Source organism: Oryctolagus cuniculus, chromosome 19 (assembly GCF_051225735.1).
Source record: "Oryctolagus cuniculus isolate XC-2025 breed Fujian yellow rabbit chromosome 19, ASM5122573v1, whole genome shotgun sequence".
In the NCBI taxonomy this organism is placed as follows: domain Eukaryota; kingdom Metazoa; phylum Chordata; class Mammalia; order Lagomorpha; family Leporidae; genus Oryctolagus; species Oryctolagus cuniculus.
The window spans coordinates 386,583-405,061 of record NC_142885.1 but is presented as its reverse complement, the minus strand read 5'-3'; the positions used below and the strand labels follow the sequence as shown (position 1 = coordinate 405,061).

At 42.3% G+C, this 18,479-nt stretch overlaps 1 long non-coding RNA gene and 1 pseudogene across 6 annotated transcripts; one reads left to right on the top strand and one right to left on the bottom strand.

The window, feature by feature from the left end:
• Positions 1 to 398: 398 nt before the first annotated feature.
• Positions 399 to 4,297, bottom strand: LOC149120267 (uncharacterized). Of its 5 annotated transcripts, none has more exons than XR_016225756.1 (3): positions 4,025 to 4,297; positions 1,095 to 2,290; positions 399 to 831 (listed from the first exon to the last, which is right to left on the bottom strand). It is a non-coding gene; the product is annotated as an uncharacterized LOC149120267 (long non-coding RNA). The 5 variants fall into 5 exon arrangements; XR_016225754.1 differs by having other exon boundaries at positions 399 to 712; XR_016225757.1 differs by having other exon boundaries at positions 399 to 708.
• Positions 2,948 to 16,681, top strand: LOC149120266 (NIF3-like protein 1; annotated as a pseudogene). Its single transcript, XR_016225753.1, has 3 exons — positions 2,948 to 3,509; positions 15,229 to 16,196; positions 16,306 to 16,681. The product of XR_016225753.1 is annotated as an NIF3-like protein 1 (transcript).
• Positions 16,682 to 18,479: the final 1,798 nt, after the last annotated feature.

Genomic DNA, 18,479 nt, shown 5'->3' with positions numbered 1-18,479 from the left:
AAGGGCAAGCTCTGAGATCTGGGGCCCTTTGTGTCACTTCTTAGGAGCAGGTGCCAGGGTGTGCTCAGTCATCCCTGTCCCCACACACCAGTGAGTCTGTAACAGTAAGTCCTTTCTCAAACATGTGATATTTGCAGCATGAAGTGTGTGTGTGATTAGAGCCAACTGTGGTTGGTTGGTTGCAAACTAAAAGGCTAGAGCTGAAGAGCAGCATGCAGGAGGGCAGTGGGCACGTGGAGTGGTGTCAGCACAGAAAAGGGGCTGTGCTGGTGGGTTCTGCTGCCATCTGGACAAGGTCAGTGCACTGTAATTACCGCCTAGCCAGTGACCATCTGTTGCATCCAGAGCCAAAACCTTGCTCAGATGTGATTTTTATAGTAAAGGTTATATGCCAAATAACTTTTTAAAAAAAGATTCATTTATTCAAAAGTCAAACTAACACAGAGAGAGGAGAGGCAGAGAGAGAGAGGTCTTCCATCTGATGGTTCACTCCCCAATTGGCTGTAATGGCTGGAGCTGTGCCAGTCGGAAGCCAAGAGCCAGGAGCTTCTTCTGTGTCTCACTTGTGGGTGCAGGGGTCCAAGGACTTGCGCCATCTTCTACTGCTTTCCCAGGCCATAGCAGAGAGCTGAATCACAAATGGAGCAGCCAGGTCTTGAAGTGGTGCACATAAGTGATGCTGGCACTTCAGGCCAGGGTGTTAACCCACTGCCTGATATTAAAATAGTGCACTCAGAGAATTTCATCATGACAGCCCCCATTTTGGACTACCCCTTCAGCACTGTAAGTTTCTACAGCACCAGCAGCAGTGTGGGCCATTAAGGATTCTTGCTGGGAGAGATAAGAGGGAACTTTCAGCATCAGTGATCCATGCAATAGCAAGACAGAATTTCTGCAAATAATTTAAATCCATAACCATCAGCTTGTTCAAAACCTTGTTTTCCATAACTGTGAAAGTGAAATTAAGGGAGAGATTTGAGACAGAATTCTTAAAGATATGTGAAAGAAGGTTACTGAGTGGTACATTAAAATTGGCAAACCCACAGCAGCAGGTTTTATATAAGGAACAAATCACCCATAAACAGCTCACTCACACCATCAGAGTGCCCAATCTTGTCTTCCTTCTCATCAGCTTCACCTCCACTATTGTCGCTCCCCATCTTCGTGGAGGAACGACACAGGACCCTGAGCTGTTCTTTCGTCTGCTCTGCCCTTCCCGGGTTTGCTGCTGGTTCTTCCTGGGTTGGCTACCGTCCCTTCCACCTCCGTGGAAGGGCAGTTCCCCCTGCCACATTCCCCACTTCCGCGGGGGAGCGGCACACCGCCGGCCAGCTCTCTCGGGGGCTGCACAGGTGTTCCTTCAGATGTTCCCCTTAGATGTTCCTGGTGCATGTTCTCTCTCTCCTCCTTTATAGTCCTCCTCCGCCAATCCTAACTCAGCTGCCCACACGCCGAGTACGCTGCTCTCCTCCAATCAGGAGCAGGATCAGCTCCTGGAGGTCATCACTCAAGTTGGCAAGAGGCAGCTGTGTAGAAGCTGTTTTCTCCTCTCCCAGCGCCATATTGTGGGAGAGCAGATGCATAGAATAAGTCTTAATTCCAGTAACTCAGTCCAGTCCGGGTTGCTCCCCACACACTATCAGCAATTTTATTCCTGCTTTAGAATTTAGGCTCTCTTTAGTTCAATTTGAAAGTATAATCAGAGGATATCACTATTCCCAATCTAGGTAATACTAGCAAGCAAAAACACAGTGTCTTCAGTGTCAAACACCGTTCAGTATTATGCCAAACTTATTAAAAAACATGATACAGGAATTTTTACAATGATGAATAAAAATCATTAGAGCAATTTATCAGGTTTATAGTACACACAAAAATTAAGTGTTGTCTGTTAAATGTAGAGCACAGTGTGCAAATTGTTGAATATTGTCAGGGAGAAGTGAAAAAATTAAGACAAATCATGCTGGGTAAAAGTATATGGGAACAAGATTTCAGCAGGCAGTGTTAAGCAGAGAAGCACCACATAGACGTATGGAATCATTGTTTAATCAATGGATGCCCTAGTCTGGGTTCACAGCTGGGAGGTAGAAATACACTTGGAGATGCAGAGGTCCCTGATCCTCTTCATGATGACTTTTACCCAATCAAGACAGTATTCTTAGTCATTCTCACATGGAAGCAAGTGTCTTTTTGCCTTTATCTCAGCTGTGGGCTCTTTCAATTATGCTTCCGCCAGTGCTGGACTTAAGTATCCTGCAAGTGAAGCAGATTTTCTTCCCCAGCAGAGCAGCTGGAGACAACAGTGGGGAATCAGGTGTCAATGATTGTGAAAATGTAATTGACCCTACAGAGCCCTCTAGTGGTGAATAGTCACATTCACATGATTCATGACCCATTATTATATCCCAATGAGGACCCCAGCAACACTCAGGCCTCCCAGAGTCAATTAAACCAAAGATTCTCTCCAGTTAGCACACCTTCTCTCGCTTGTTATTGAGAGAGGCGCTTGAGGACTTAATCTAGGAGAGCTTCCTTGTCAGATGCTTTGACCCTCAAGAGGAGAGTTCTTGCACAGAGTAATCATAAGCCTCTCTCCCTGGTCCATGTCCTTGGATGCAATGTGCAAGAATCATGACACAGAAAAATTAACAGAAAGAAAAAGAATAAAAGAAAGAAAAAGAATGAAGAAAACAAAAAGAAATAAATTGGAAGAAAAAAGAAAGAAGAAAAAGAGAAAAAAGAGAAAGGAAGGAAGGAAGAATGAAAGAAGAAAGAAAAAGGGAGAAAAAGACAGGCAGGCAGGCAGGCAGGTAGGAAGGCAGGCAGGAAGGAAGGAAGGCAGGCAGGAAGGAAGGAAGGCAGGAAGGAAGGAAGGCAGGGTGGCAGGCAGGAAGGAAGGAAGGAAGGCAGGTAGGCAGGCAGGCAGGAAGGCAGGCAGGCAGGCAGGAAGGCAGGTAGGCAGGAAGGAAGGAAGGCAGGCAGGAAGGCAGGAAGGTAGGTAGGCAGGCAGGTAGGAAGGCAGGCAGGCAGGCAGGCAGGAAGGAAGGCAGGTGTTGGGTCTTAGTCCACCCAAAGGAGGATGGACTGGGTCCAAAGAAAGGTAAGTGCGCCGCTCGCCCGTTCCCCAGCCTCCCGATCCTGGAGACAGTCAGACGCAGTGGTGAGTCAAGCAAGCAAGAACTCCATTTATTGGCACATGGCAAAGCCTTTTAAAGCACAAGACCACATGATTACTGGGGCAGGGCATAAGGGCCAATTACTTAAAAGGTCATTTTACAGGGCAACTTTTTACAGGACCAGTAATATGTCTGTACACATCATCAGTTGTCACCTCCCCTGATGCTGCGCGGCCAATCAGCTTTGGTGGTAAATGACTTTGGGCACCGCCCACCTTACTTCCTTTGGGCGCCATCTTTGAATTGCCATGTGTGCCTAATTTCCCTTCAGCCACCATCTTTGAATTGCCTCCTGTGCCTAATTTCCCCACAGGCAGGAAGGAAGGAAGGCAGGTAGGCAGGTAGGCAGGCGGGCAGGCGGGCAGGCGGGCAGGCGGGCAGGATGGCAGGAAGAAAAAAATTGTGTTGTGCAACTCATGGTTTACCATAAATTTAGATAAAGTGGGGGCTGGTGCGTGCCACAGTCATTAAGCCTCTGCCTATGGCTCTGTTATTCCATATAGGTGCCAGTTCATGTCTTGGCTGCTCCATTTCCAATCCAGCTCTGTGTAATGACCTGGAAAAGCAGTGGATGGTGGCCCAAGTGCTTGGACCCCTGCACCCATGTGAGACCCAGAAAAATCTCCTGGCTCCTGGCTTTGGATTGGCCCAGCTCTGACCATTGTGGCCACTGGGAAGTGAACCAGCAAAGGGAAGACCTCTCTGTCTCTCTCCTTTCTGTCAAATAAGTAAATATTTTAAAAAATAAAGTGAAATTTTTTCTATATAAGTTCTGTTCTATAAAGTAAATCAGAAATTAGAGACGAAGCATAATTGGTTTTCCAATGCTCTATAAAACAAAAATTTACCTCTTGTAGATTCTCACTCCCCCTCTTCATGGAGGAACGACACAGGACCCTGAGCTGTTCTTTTGTCTGCTCAGCCCTCCCCGGGTTTGCTGCTGGTTCTTCCCAGGTTGGCTACCGTCCCTTCCACCTCTGTGGAAGGGCGGTTCCCCCTGCCACTTTCCCCACTTCTGTGGGGGAGTGGCACACCGCTGGCCGGCTCTCTTGGGGGCTGCACAGGTGTTCCTTCAGATAGATGTTCCTGGTGCATGTTGTCTCTCTCCTCCTTTATAGTCCTCTTCCACCAATCCCAACTCTGCTACCCACAAGCCGAGTACGCTGCTCTCCTCCAATCAGGAGCAGCTCCTGCAGCTTGTCAAGTTGGTGAAAGGCAGCTGTGTAGAAGCTGTTTACTCCTCTCTCAGCGCAATATTGTGGGAGAGCAGATACATAGAACAAGTCTTAATTCCAGTAACTTAGTCTAGTCCGAGTTGCTCCCCACAGATTCATGCACTAAAGTTTACTTTTTCAAAGAGGGACAATTTTAACAAGAGCCTTCAAAGAATTTTCTATGATGAGCCAAATTCACTATTGTCAGAAAAAAATTAGTAAATTTTAGGAAGGCCTATTAGAATAAATCAGATATGCCTTCTATTCACATGACTTTGTGAGACTGAGAGTGCTTTGTTTCAACCTTTTTTTTTTTTTTTTTTTTTTGACAGGCAGAGTTAGAGAGAGACAGAGAGAAAGTTCTTACTTCCATTGGTTCACCCCCAAATGGCTGCTATGGCCGGTATTGCACGGATCCAAACCAGGAGCCAGGTGCTTCCTCCTGGTCTCCCATGTGGGTGCAGGGCCCAAGCACTTGGGCCATCATCCACTGCCTTCCTGGGCCACAGCAGAAAGCTGGACTGGAAGAGGAGCAACTGGGACAGAACCAGCGCCCCAACCAGAACTAGAACCTGGGGTGCTGGTGCCACAGGTGGAGGATTAGCTTAGTGAGCTGTGGCGCTGGCCTGTTTCAACCTTTTTCTACTAGACTGATGAATATTGTCACTTGAAATGTTTTCATTTGAAACTAAATTCTAATTACCAATAATCAATCATTCAAATTAGTACATGATAATACACATTATTTTTCTTTTAGTACATCATAGTGACAAAACTGCAGTAGTACCACATTTATAGTCTGTTCTGGAGTCCTTATTAAAATATTTATTTTTTTCTTGAATCTGTTCTGCTTTCTTAGTTTTTTTTTTTTTAATTATTGATTTACTTATCTGAAAGTCAGACTTTTCAGAAGAGAGAGAGGGAGAAAGAGAGAGAGGGAGTCAGGGAGAGTATAAAGTACTGTTTGAAGATTACTTTTACAGTTAATTCTCATAGTACAACACATTAAGGACAGAGGTCCTACATGGGGAGCAAGTGCACAATGACTCCTGTTGTTGATTTAACAATTGACATTCTTATTTATGATGTCAGTAATCACCTGAGGCTCTTGTTATGAGCTGCCAAGGCTGTGGAAGTCTCTTGAGTTCACAAACTCTGACCTTATTTAGACAAGGCCATAATCAAAGTGGAAGTTCTCTCTTCCCTTCAGAGAATGGTACCTCCTTCTTTGATGGCCTGTTCTTTTCACCGGGATCTCACTCACAGAGATTTTTCATTTACGTCATTTTTTGCCACAGTGTCTTGGCTTTCCATGCCTGAGAAACTCTCATGGGCTTTTTAGCCAGATCTGAATGCCTTAAGGGCTGATTCTGAGGCCAGAGTGCTGTTTAGGGCATTTGTGATTCTAGGAGTCTGCTGTGTATCCTACTTCCCATGTTGGATTGTTCTCTGCTTTTTAATTCTATCAATTAATATTAGCAGGCACTGATCTTATTTATGTGATCCCTTTGACACTTAATCCTATCTTTATGATCCATTATGAGCTTAAACTGATCACTTTGACTAGTAAGATGGCATTGGTAAATGTCAACTTAATAGGGTTTGGAGTCCCATGACCTATGGCAAGAGAACAAGTTTTTCAAATGCTGTTTAATTAAAAGCATATCCATGGGGTCTTGTATATTTTTTCTTATTTAATCTTTCACCTCTACTTATGGATTGAATTCTTTTTTGTTTGTTTTTTGTTTTTTGTTTTTTGTTTTTTGACAGGCAGAGTTGACAGTGAGAGAGAGAGACAGAGAGAAAGGTCTTCCTTTGCCGTTGGTGCACCCTCCAATGGCCGCTGCAGCCAGCGCATTGCAGCTGGCGCAGCACGCTGATCTGATGGCAGGAGCCAGGTGCTTCTCCTGGTCTCCCATGGGGTGCAGGGCCCAAGGACTTGGGCCATCCTCCACTGCACTCCCTGGCCACAGCAGAGAGCTGGCCTGGAAGAGGGGCAACCGGGACAGAATCCAGTGCCCCGACCGGGACTAGAACCCGGTGTGCTGTTGCTGCAAGGCAGAGGATTAGCCTAGTGAGCTGCGGCGCCGGCTGGATTGAATTCTTAATTCCATGTGAGGAGAAATGTAGGTCAAAGTTTTAGTAATATAACAAAATTGCCTTACAAAATATAACATGGCAAGAATTTGCATTCATGTGTACTTCTTTTCAAAGCTCATAATCATAAACATGTACATCTTTAGGGGTACGTATCAGATGCAATTTTTTTTTTTTACAGGCAGAGTAGACAATGAGAGAGAGAGACAGAGAGAAAGGTCTTCCTTTTCCATTGGTTCACCCCCTAATGGCCACTGCAGTTGGCGTGCTACGGCTGGCACACCACACTGATCCGAAGCCAGGAGCTAGGTGCTTCTCCTGGTCTCCCATGTGGGTGCAGGGCCCAAGCACTTGGGCCATCCTCCATTGTACTCCCAGGCCACAGCAGAGAGCTGGACAGGAAGAGGAGCAACCGGGACTAGAACCTGGTATGCTAGCGCCGCAGGTGGAGGATTAGCCTATTGAGCTACAGCGGCACCCAGATGCAAATTTTATCTGGAATATCACCTTCTAGCTTATTCACACTATTGTTCTATATGACTCATTTGTAGTACTGCAAGGAGATCCCCCCTCTATTGGACCCACTTCCAATAACACCAACCTCTTATTCATATTTTCCAGTTCACTGTAGTTATTCATTTAATCATACATTGAAAAAGACTCTAAATTCTCATTCACCATGTCTTCTGGTTAAGGATGTAAACTTGGTAACTCCAAACATTTGCAGATCCTGTGGCTGCATCTGACAGAGCATATGACTAGTGTATTTATATTGGTCTAATTAAACTCATCTTTACAAAATCACTTAATATGTGTATCTGTCTATATCTAAAAGTTACACAATTTTTTGTCCATGAATACTTCATATCATCATGCACAGATTGAATATTTTCACATATTCACATCACCATTCCCTGTTCATGTGGAATGGATAATATGACATAATGTCTCTACTGATGTCATAAGATTTATACATAGGGGCTGGCACTGTGGCATAGTGGGTAAACCCACTGCCTGCAGTGCCAGCATCCCATATGGGAACCAGTTCAAGTCCTGGCTACTCCACTTCCAATTCATTTCAATAATAATTTTACTTTGCACATTGGAATCGAAGGGTGAACCCAACCACCACTCTCTCCATTCATCTTCTCTTCCAGTTATGATCATAAGGACATCTATATATTTCCAAGATCAAAGAAAATTAATTTTTCTCCAGTAAGGTGATTACTTAATTATTCTTCAGCTTATTTTCAGTTTTCTCTTATTTTTAATTCAACTTTCTGCAAACTTTTTGAAATATGCTTCTTATGTTGGTTGCTAAATAATATGAGCCTGGCACTGTGGCATAGTGGGTAAAGCCACTGCCTGCAGTGCTGGAATCCCATATAGATGCTGGTTCAAGTCCTGCCTGCTTCACTTCCCACTCAGCTTTCTGCTATGGCCTTGGAAAGCAGTGGAAGATGGCCCTAGTCCTTGAGACCCTGCAATCACGTGGGAGGCCCAGGAGAAGCTCTGGATCCTGGTTTCAGATTTTCTCAGCTCTGGCTGTTCATAGCCATTTGGGCAGTGAACAAGTGGATGAAGACTTCTCTCTCTCTCTCTCTCTTTCTCTCTCTCTCTCTCTCTCCCCCCTCCCTCCCTCCCTCTCCTTCTGCTTCTCTGTAAATCTGCCTTTCAAATAAAAAAATAAATATTAAAAAAATCCTTCCCTATTCTCATTAGAGAACAGACATGAACTAAATTGAAAAAAAAAAAATGGGGCCGGTACTGTGGCACAACCGGTAAGCCTGTTGCTGGCAGTGCTGGCATCCATATGGACACCAGTTCAAGTCCCAGGTGCTCCACTTCCAATTCAGCTCTCTCTATGGCCTAGGAAAGCAATAGAAGATGGCCCAAGACCTTGAGCTCCTGCACCTGCTTGGGAAACCTGGAAGAAGCTCCTGGCTCCTGGCTTCAAATCAGTGCAGCTCCAGCTGTTGCAGCCAGATGGGGAGTGAACTAGCCTGTAGAAGACCCCTCTCTCTCTGCCACTCCATCTTTCTCTGTGTAACTCTTTCATATAAATAAATAAATCTTTAAAAAATTTTTAAAAATAAAAACTCAATAGTCTCATGGCTTTCTAAAGTTCTGTGCATTTTCCTTCTCTTTTTTAAATTAACATGATATCCTCCAGAAGCTAGTGTTCTGTTTTGTTTCAAATATTTATTTATTTAATAGGCAGTATTATGGAGAAGAGAGGGGAAGAGACAAGGGGGGGAATAGAGAGAGAGGGGGAAAGAGAGAGAGAGAGAGAGAGAGAGGGAGAGAGAGAATATTCCATCCTTTGGTTCACTCACCAATGGCTGCTATGTCCAGGGCTGGGTCAAGCTGAAGCCAGAAGTCAGGATCTTCATCCAATTCTCCACATGAGTACACACTCTCAAGCACTTAGGGCATCTTTTGTTGCTTTTCCAGGCATGTTAATAAGGAGTTATCAGAAGTAAAGCAAGCCAGGACTAGAATCAGTGCCCAAATAGGATGCCAGCACTCCAGGCAGCAGTTTAACCTGCTAAGCCACATGCTGCCTCTCCATTTTCCTTCTCTCTTTCCTAAAGAGGAGAAAATATGTATTGATCTATTTTCAGTCTTAGTCTATTTTGTGTTGTTACAAAACCAGTGTACAATGTGTAATTTATAAAGAAAAAGTGTATCTTACAGTCATATGAGAAGTCCATGATCAAGAGGCCCCATCAGGAGAGGGCCATATTCCTGTAACTTAACTTGGCAGAAGTCATTACATGGTGAGAGAGAGTGTAAGAGATAAAACTTATCACCTCAAGGTCCTTTCAAAATTGGTGTCAATCTATTCCTGAGGGTTGAAACTATTGTCTTGGGGATTTTTTTAAAGATTTTCTTTATTTGAGAGGTAGAGCTACAGACAGAGAGAGGGAAAGACAGAGAGAAAGGTCTTCCATCTGATGGTTCACTCCTCAAATGGCGACAATGGCTGGAGCTTGGCCAGTCTGAACCTAGGAGCTAGGAGCTTCCTCCAGGTCTCCTATATCAAGGTAGGGGTCAAAGCACTTGGGTCATTCTCCACTGCTTTCTCAGGTGGCAGAGAGCTAGATTGGAAGAGGATCAGCCAGGACATGAACTGGTAACATATGGGATGCTAGCACCACAGGCAGAGGCTCAGCCCACAGTGCCACAGCACCAGTTCCAGGTATTATTAGGTTTTCATACATCATCTGGGATGATACATGTTAAAGTCAGACCATTTTTAAAGTTATATTGCATTTTTATTACTATTCCAATTTATTTGGCCTATAAGTAGAATTTTTATTGTAGTTATTCTATTTCACAGCTATTGAAATTAAATGTCAGTTTTTAATTTTTTTAATTTAAGGTAAACAGATTTCACGTATTTCATATATACAGATTTAGGAACATAGTGATACTTCCCACCTTATCCTCTCTCCCACCCACACATCCCCTCTCATCCTTTCTCTCTAATTCCCTGTCTTATTTTTCCTTAAAGATCTATTCATTTTTTATTTGAAAGGCAAAGTTACAAAGACAAAGGAAGGAAGAGACAGAGAGAGATCTTCCATCCACTGCTTTACTCCCCACATGGCTGTGATGGCTGGAGATGGGCTGGTCCAAAGCCAGGAGCCAGGAGCTTCTTCCCAGTTTCCCACATGGTTGCAGGGGCCCAAGCCCCTGAGTGATCTGATCTTTTCCAGGCACATTAGCAGGGAGCTGGATTGGAAGTGGAGCCTCTGGGACTGAAACTGGGCACAGTTCTCCCCACTACACCACAGTGTCAGCCCTACTTCTCTTACTTTCTACACTGATCTACTTTCAGTGGACTTTTTACTCTTAAGATTCACCGTATACTAAGTAAAGAGTACAGCACTGTTGTTCAGCAGTAGAGACAAGAGCTGTAAACAATCATAAACTCTCAAAATATCAATTTCACTCCTATACATTCCATTTTTTGCTGCTCTATTAGTTACCACAGATCAAGGAGAACATAGGAATTTGTCTTTTTGGGATTGGCTTATTTCACTAAATTTAATGGTTTTCGATTGTATTCATTGTGTTGCAAAACAAAGGATTTCATTATATTTTATAGCTCAGTAGTTGTATATTATATATACATATATATGTACACATATATATTTATGTATCACATTTTTTTATCCAGTCATCAGTTGATGGACATCTAGGTTGAATCCATATCTTGGCTATTGCTAATTGAGCTGCAATGAACATGAGGATACAGATAGCTCTTTCATATGCCTATTTCTTTTTTTAAGATTTAATTTATTTGAAATACAGAGTTACAGACAGAGGTAGAGACAGAGAGAGAGGTCTTCTACCCGCTGGTTCATTCCCCAGATGACTGAAATGGCCAGAGCTGTACTGATCTGAAGCCAGAAGCCAGGAGCTTCCTTCAGGTCTCCCATGTGGTGCAGGGGCCCAAGAACTTGGGCCATCTTCCACTGCTATCCCATGCTATAGCAGAGAGCTGGATCGGATGAGGAGCAGGCAAGACTAGAACTGCTGCTCATATGGGATGCCAGCGTTTCAGGCCAGGGCATTAACCTACTGCACACAGTGCTGGCCCCTCATGTGCCTATTTCATTTCACTTAGATTAATTCCCAGGATTAAGATTGCTGAGTCATATGGTATATCTACGTTCAAGTTTCTGAAGTGTCTCCATACGTCTTCCACAATAGCTGTGCTAGTTTATTTTCCCACCAATAGTGGATTAAGATGCCTTTTCCCCACATTCTGGCCAGCATTTGTTGATTGTTGATTTCTGTTTGAGAGCCACTCTGACAGGGGTGAGGTCAAACCTCATTGTGATTGTGATTTGCATTTCTCTGGTGACTAGAGTTGGTGAGCATTTTTCACTCACCTGTGGTTTTTAAAATTCTCTCTTTTGATAAGTGCCTGTAGAGCAGCAAACATTGGTTGCCCAGAGAACCAGCTATATCCTGTGCCTTCTTATGCAGTCACAGAGTTTCCACAGTCTCAGCACACAGGGCTCCCACTGTCAAGGGTTGCAGAGGATTTGCTCCACCTTGCTAGACTGTCTCATTCACAGAGAGGCAGACATTCCCAGAGCCTCGACAGTTTGAGCACTGGAGCCTATGACATGTTGAGAGATTGGGGGGACCTCAGTAATATGTGGGTGCACAGACTCTAGTGAATTTGCCCAGCCAGACTCAAAGTCAGTGGGAAACATGGAGTTTTCCTTCTGTTAGAATCTCTGGATCTCACACATGCACAATAGCCACCAACCAAATGCTTCCTTCTCCCCATCAGTAGCAAGTTGCATGCATTCAAGCTGCTGCCACTGGTACTGGTAGTAGATGGCATCTAGTCTCAGCCAGGTGCTGGGCAGGTGCACAAGAGCTTCTGCATCTTCTGTTTCTGTCCAAAATGGTGCCCACCTTCTCTCAACTGGTTATTGGGCACCATTGCTTAGTGAATGTAGTGAGAAAAACATGCCCCCTTGTTTTTTTACTGGGTCAGTGGGTACACTTTCCCCCTCAGAGCTCCAGGCCAGGCTCACATCAAAGTCTCCCTCTGTCTACATCACCAGTGGTATGGGTTGCTGCAGTCTGATCTCACCTCACTCTCCAAAGCTGGTGCTTTCTCCTCCTCTTGGCTGCTGGCATCATGTTGTGTCTGTGTTCATGCTGCATGTCTGCATCTTCCACACAGATCCATGGCGTTTCTCTCCTGTAGAATTTCCACCACAGTTTTCTCTAACTCTTCCCCAATAATGTACTTCCAACATTTTTTGAAACTAGTTACCACTAGTATATGCATTTCCCTATTCCACCATCTTGGAATCCTCCAACATGCATGCTTTTTATGCAATTTTAGGTATATAAAATCTGGAGATACTCTATTGAAACATGCTAACATGGCATCCCAAGGGTGTCCCTGTATTAAGAGGAACATAGTTAATATCATTGATTTATTTTTCCATTGTTCAGTTGTTAGTGACACGTGATCTTTCTTTGGAATTCTGTAATTAATTTGAGTAATAATTCTTAAACTTATATTATCTTTACTAACTTAAATTTTTTAAAAAATCAGTAGCAAATGAATGTCTTCATGAAACTAAGTTGTGTTTAATCATACCAATTAATAAATTGTGAGTGTCCTTTCAAGAATGTCTTTCCAGCCTGTAATCATGGTGAAACACTATTTTTGCAGAGGGAGGTTTATTGTTTTTGTTCTTCTAGCTTATATATCTGTTTTTCTGTATACATTTCTATCATAATCTTGTTTTGCACAGTAGAATGTAGGTACAATCCTGACCAGTTCTCTCACTACCACCTTCTTTCATTTTCTCTTTCAGGCATAGATATATTGACTTCCACATGTCTAGATGTTTCTAAGACCAGAGAAATTAATATATCTCAGTAACTTGCTTACTTCATTATTCCTCAGCTCATTTTACATTGTGCTTTAGGACTTTTATGAAAATTTGTTAATTAAAATGGAAAGGCAAACACAACATTCATCATTAGAGAATGCACATGAACAAGATAAAGTTGGCATGGTTATAAGACAATAGAACCATGTAAGCTGAGAGCAAATTAGTATCTTGTCTTTCTCCCATCCATGTACTAATCAGGCCTGACCCATCTTAGTTTCCAAGATCAGATGAGATTGGGGGTGGGAGGTTCAGGGTTGTATGGCTTTAGACAGTCTCTTGTCTTTCTGATGCTATAGCAAAAAGACATATTTGTTACATTTCAAATTAAAAATTAAGAGGAAATTTGCTAAATACCTATGAGATGTATTCTGAAACAGAACCTTTATGAGTCATAAAGATGATGTTGTGCATAGTGTTTTAGTTCAAGGCTGGAAATAAACACTCAATATGCTGCAGAGCCAAGCATTACCTAGTGTTAAAACATAAACAGGGGTCAGTGCCATGGCTTAGTCGGTTAATCCTCCACCTGTGGTGCCAGTATCTCATATGGGCACTAGAACCCATCTGGGTTCTAGTCCTGGTTTCTCCTCTTCCAGTCCAGCTTTGTGCTGTGGCCCGGGAAGGCAGTGGAGGGTGGCCCAAATGCTTGGGCCCCTGCACCTGCATGGGAGACCAGGAGGAATCAGCTGGCTCCTGGCTTCAGATCAGCACAGTGCTGTCTGTAGCTGCCGTTTGGGGGCTTAACCAACAAACAGAAGGAAGACCTCTCTCTCACTGTCTAACTCTACATCAAATTTTAAAAAAAAGCATAAACTGGTTATTTAGGTTATTTTGGAATTGCTAAAATGGTATGATCTTTGAGAGCTTTTTGGAGCCTGTACTTATATATAGATAAGACCAAGAATGTGTGGAGGACAGAATCTATTGTGTGGCCTTAAATAATTCTCCTTTCATTTCTCTCAGTCTATTAATGTAGGTTGCACAGACACTTTTTAATGTTATATTTTCAGGCAAATCATTCTATTATACATTTGAATTTTAACCTACTCAAATTAGGCTTAATTGAAGCCCTGAAACCCTTACCAGTAACATAAATTATAGTCAGAGCCAAAGGCTATTCTCTAATCATTGCATTAATTGAAACTTTTGTCATGTCTAAAAACTAGTTTTATCTTCAAGAGAAAGGGAGCTAGGAAGAATGAGACATATAGGTAGAGAGAACACTTTTTTGCATTAATTCATTCCTCAACACCCACAGCAGCCAGACCTGGGCCAAGACTGAATACAAGAGCCAGAAATGTTGTCCCAGTCTCTCAGAGGTGTGATAGAAGCCTAGTTAATTGATTCTGGAAGTCACATCCAGGCACTCTAAAGTAGAACTAGGGTATCTTAATAGGCATCATAGGCTGGTGCTGTGGCTCACTAGGCTAATCCTCAGCCTGCGGCACCAGCACTCTAGGTTCTAGTGCTGGTTGGGGTGCCAGTTCTGTCCCGGTTGCTCCTCTTTCAGTCCAGCTCTCTGCTGTGGCCTGGGAAGGCAGTGGATGATGGCTCAAGTGCTTGGACCCCTGTACCCATTTGGGAGACCAGGAGGAAGCACCTAGCTCCTGGCTTCAGATTGGCACAGTGCGACAGCCATAGTGGCCATTTGGGGGTGAACCAATGGGAGGAAGACCTTTCTCTCTGTCTCTCTCTCTCTCACTGTCTAACTCTGCCTGTCAAAAAAAAAAAAAAGCATCATAAGCACTGCACTAAATGCATAATGCCCATTTAAATGTTTTTCTTTGTCATATTTGAAAGTACTATATATGATTTTCCCCTGGTAATTCCTCTCTGTTTCTATCATAACTCTACTGATGGTTTCTTGTATTTTTCTCCTGAAGCCATCTGCATTCTCCTTAACATTACCCATCTAGGTATTCCCTCTAATCTCCCATTCATCCCAATCTCTGATTCTGCCTGACTGATTTTGCCATTTGTAATCAGACACTTCTCTTTCCAGTATGAACGTCTTCCATGACCTTTAGACTATAGTTCCTTCTCCATCTTGAATGCTTCTTTGTAGCTGTTCAAATAATACCTCACATTTGATGAATCTCAAATGAATCCTGCAGCATTCATTCTTCTTTTTTATTTGTATATGGTATTAGTACAGGCCAGCCATGTCTTAAATCAACATAATGGGATTTTTGTTGGACTCCTCATTTTCTATCAGGTCTAATTTCAGATCTTTCTGTTTCTTTGCCTTTAAATTTGTAAACTCATTTTTTTCATTACTCGATTTCATTTTTACACTAGGTGGACAGAAAGCAATCCTCCTTAATAAAGTTGACAATTAGCTTCACTCAGAACATTTTTAGCAATGCACGTTAAAAATTCATCTTACAAACTGTTCTGCAATCCAAATATACAACAACTTGAAAAATGATGTTTAGAAAACAAAAGCCAATGTAAAAAGACAGATTAAAGGCTATGGAGATGTACCTGGACTCAAATTGAGTTTTGTCCAAAAATTGCTGTATGTTGTCATCTTGCTTACTCCTGGTCCCCATGACAGTCTGGTTTATGTAATCTCTGAACTGCAATTCTTCCTGTTCCTTCATGGGTCTGAAGACTCTCATTTCCTCCTTGAATGACTTTGCATCCCTGTCTTCTGCTGAGAGTTGGGACAATGTTGGATTGCTGGTGGAACCAAGCCCACCACAAACTATAAATACACTCTTCCTGACCAATGACTTGACTGAGCAGGTGATGGAGGAGGCTCTGCATAAGAAGGAGATCTCATCTTTTCCTGCCTTCCACCTATCTTCCTACACATAAAGCATATTACCTGGATGTCCTGAAAGGAGCGCCCAGTGTTCTGGGCTTTGGAGAACAGAGTTGGCATCTACTCTCTTCACACAGCCTATGATGCTGCACCCCAGGGATTGAAAAACTGGTTTTCCAAAGGGCTTGGAGCCTGCACATCCAGGCATATATATCCTTCCAAAGCTCATGGCTATCCTATAGAGGGAACCACTGAGTACAATTCAACATTAAGCATACCCAAGATATGGACAAAGTTGTGTCTGCAGTGAGAGAAGTTGAAGGTGCTCCTGTCACTTCTTTTTCTGCTAGGATTGATGAGAAGAAAAACAAGGATCAGCCTGAATTGTACTGAGAAGTCTTTGATACAGGTGGTGGCTCAGCTCTCTCAAAACAGATAACTTTACCAGAGAACTGAAATTGTGTCACTGCAGAAGCCTTTGCTCTACATACTGGAATAGGTCGATCATGCACCCTGGATGAATCTGTTGCCCTGGCAACCATGATTGAGCGAATCAAAAGACACCTCAAACTAACTCATATTAGCTCTTGGGGTAGGAAGGACCTTAGCATCATGAGTCAAAGCTGTGGCCCTGTGTGCTGGTTCTGGGAGCAGCATCCTGCAGGATGTGGAAGCAGACCTGTACTTCACGGGTGGGATGTCCCATTATGATGGTCTGGATGCTACTTCCTAAGGAATAAATGCCATCCTCTGTGAACACAGTAACACTGAATGAGGCTTTCTTTCTGACCTTTGTGATAGTTTGGGTGCCCACTTGGAGAATAAGATTAATATTATCTTGTCAGAGACAGACAGGGATCTTCTTTGTGTGATATGAGGCATACAGAAACATCAAGATGATACAACCTACAAATTGCATCTCCACTCATGTGGTTATGTAACATGAGTCAGTGGAGTTGATGTATCATTCTGGAAGAGTATCTTAAGATGTATGAGGATGCTTCAAAAAGTTCATGGAAATGTTTATTTTGAGAAAACTGCATAGATTAAAAAATTCACAAAATAAACAACTTTTAAGTCCTTTTTCTGCAAACCTTTTGAACTGCCCTTATATTATCTTTTCTAGTTTATCTGGTTCAACAAATGTTTTCTAGTTCATAAGGAAATAACTGAACTACCATAATGAAGAGCAAATATTAAGAAAGATCAACTAAAATCAGTTTACTAAAGATTCTTGGGAAGTAACCAAGTAATTCTCTCCTTAGTTTAATTATAGTTGGGATATGTTAATCTAGATGTCTCTGCCATTGGTTAGTTTTAAAATGTCCTTTAAAACTTGGAATTGAACACCAATTTTTAGGCAGTAGCCAGTTTGGGATGATATGGTCTGTCTCTGTGTCCAGTTCTGTAGATCCACCTAAATTCCAGTCTTTCACCTCGGTTTCAGAATCAACATGAGATTTATTAGGAGGAATTTTTAAAAATATGATTGCTATTCATATTACTATGTCTTTACTGCTTTTCATTCTATAAAAATAAACCAAATTAATAACATTAGTTCAAGCCCTAATCCTTACCCTGGCCCCAGCCCTAGCCTTAGTCCTAACCCTAACCCTAAACCTAATCCTAGATCTAAACCAATTCTGAAGCCTAATACTAGGTCTATCCCTAGACAAAGCATTAACCCTAAATTTGGCCCTCATCTTAACCATAACCATACCTTAACTCTATAGTTAGCCAAAATCCTAATTGTATCCCAACATGGTGCTTTAACCCGATCTAAACTCTAATTCCATCCCTAACTTTAGCCTTAATAACTCAAGTATTAACCTTAATCCTAATATGAGCCCCAACTCTAACCCTAACACTAATACCAAAACTTAAACCTAACCCTGCCTTAACCCTAACCCTAACCCTGGCCTAAAACCTATCCATAGTCCTAACTTTAACTATCACACGAGCTCTAACCATATTCCTAACTCTGGCTCTAACTCTAAAATTTACCATAGAACTAAATATAACCCTAATCTTAAACTAATTTTAAATCTCTCCCCAACACTAATCCTATCCTTCTGCTTAGGCCTAACCCTAAAACAAACTAGCATTCAGTGTGAACTTGAACATAGTCCTGAAGCTAATTTTAATGCTATATCTAACACTAACCTTAAACTAACCATCACGCTAACCAAAGACTAAGCTTCATCCTAGTGATGATGACCCTAACTTCAACTATAACTGTATATTATATATAACAGCTCTCACTCTATATTATACATAGATATATAACCATATATAACCATATACATTTATAACCATATATAAATATATATATTATATATATATAATGTATATAAAACCACAGCTCTAACTCTATCCCTAGCCCTACACCTAAACTTATCCCTAATCCTAGCTCTATCCCTAGGCCTAACAATAGTCTTAACCCTATCTATAACTCTAGTCACAAATCTAATCCTAAATATAACACTAGTCCTAGACCTAATCCTTATTCTAACCCTAAAGCTAAACATAACTCTATGTGTAGCCCTAACCCTAAGCCTAGCCCTAACCATAACCCTAACCATGGCTTTTAATCTAACCTAGACCTAAGCCTAGACTTAACAGAACCCTAATCCTAAAACTAGCCCCGACTCTTGCCATAAGCCTAATACTAACACTGACACTAAACATAAACCTAGCTCTAAATCTTACCCTAACCCCAACCCTAACAATAGCCTTAATAATAGCACTCATTCTAAACCTTAACACCAATCCTAGCTCTCAC